Genomic DNA, 1,503 nt, shown 5'->3' on the forward strand with positions numbered 1-1,503 from the left:
GTGTGTGTGTGTGTGTGTGTGTGTGCTATCTCCTTTGCAGAAATGCTGATGGTTCCTGGGGGAGTGAATATTTCAGCGGAGGGTCAATGACAAATAAAAACGTTCGAGACGATGACAAGGTAAAATCTTTTGAAAATCATGTTTTAAATGTGTTAGGTTTTCAGCAGTTCAAGTTGTTTAATGTCTTTTTCTTTTCTTTCTTTTTTTTTACCCTTTATACAGTTGTGAGAAAAGCACTCGGATTTAAAATGTTGAGAAAAATGTCAAGTAGGGAATCAAGTAATACAAAAGTTTCTTACAGTTTGGATATGTGTGGGTGAGCTTATCTTAATATGTTCAAAAAAGTTTCTTATATATTTATATATTTTATTATAATTTATCACAAAACTTGCCAACTTTAACACACAGTCATGAGGGTCTACAAGAGTCCTTTCGTGATGTAATTTTAATCCGTCTGGACAAAAGCGTAAACGTAGGCAGATTTAAGCACACAAAGATACATCAAAATCAAAGTTCACATGATTTGTGTCACAAATATAGTCATTGGAATAGTGACCTAGAAAATATAGGGTGGAATCAGAAATTTTATCGTTTCTTTTTTTGAGTATTTTTTAAACAACTAAACTTATTTCCAGGTTTAAATGGAACATTTGAAAATAGCATTGCTGTTTAAAAGCCCATCTTTGGCTTGGACTAGCTGGAAAACAAATCTTTTCCCAAGTGGCTGGAGTCTCTCAGACTCCATCAGGTTTCTCTCTGTTACTTTCTACCTTCACAAGACTCTATTTAGCTGTGCTGCACTCTTTTCATTCCTTAATCTTCAATTAAGTAATTTTTTTTTTATACAGTGCCTTTAATACAGAATACAGTACCTCTAATTTTCAGTCCTTTTTTAATGATTTGCTTGGAGTTTTCATTTTACTTCCATAATATTGACTGAACAGAACATGGACTATCCATATTTTGACTTTTTAACCATCCCAATAAATAACAACCAATTACAATCCACAACACACACCATTTAACCATTTCTGATTTTATTGCACTAGAGATGATTTTAGAAGAATGAATACTTATGAGGTTGGTTATTTTGGATTTTTGCCACTTTGTTTGAATTTTTACAATGATGTAAATCAACAAAACATTACAACTTCTAATTGGGAGCAGCAATGTTTACAGAACACCAAGTCAAATATACGATATGAAGTATTTTAATGTACTGTAGCAATGTTATGTAGATCATACAGTCACAGTGAGAACAAGCAAAGCTCTCTGCAGACTGTTAATAATGCATACGACACAACGCTATGACCTTCACCCGTTAGCGTCTTGTCTGCTAAGAGTCGCTGGAGAAATGAAAAGGAGATGTAGAAAGGAGTGATGGCCATCAGGGTGCGAAACTGCCACATCGGCACCACCTCCCCATAAACCTCCATCTTCTGTCTCTCCTTCATTTATGAGACGAGTGGCAATTTATGGCTTTATTTACAAAGGGGGTCGGTG

This window comes from Sinocyclocheilus anshuiensis, unplaced genomic scaffold (genome assembly GCF_001515605.1).
Source record: "Sinocyclocheilus anshuiensis isolate Anshui unplaced genomic scaffold, SAMN03320099.WGS_v1.1 scaffold653, whole genome shotgun sequence".
In the NCBI taxonomy this organism is placed as follows: domain Eukaryota; kingdom Metazoa; phylum Chordata; class Actinopteri; order Cypriniformes; family Cyprinidae; genus Sinocyclocheilus; species Sinocyclocheilus anshuiensis.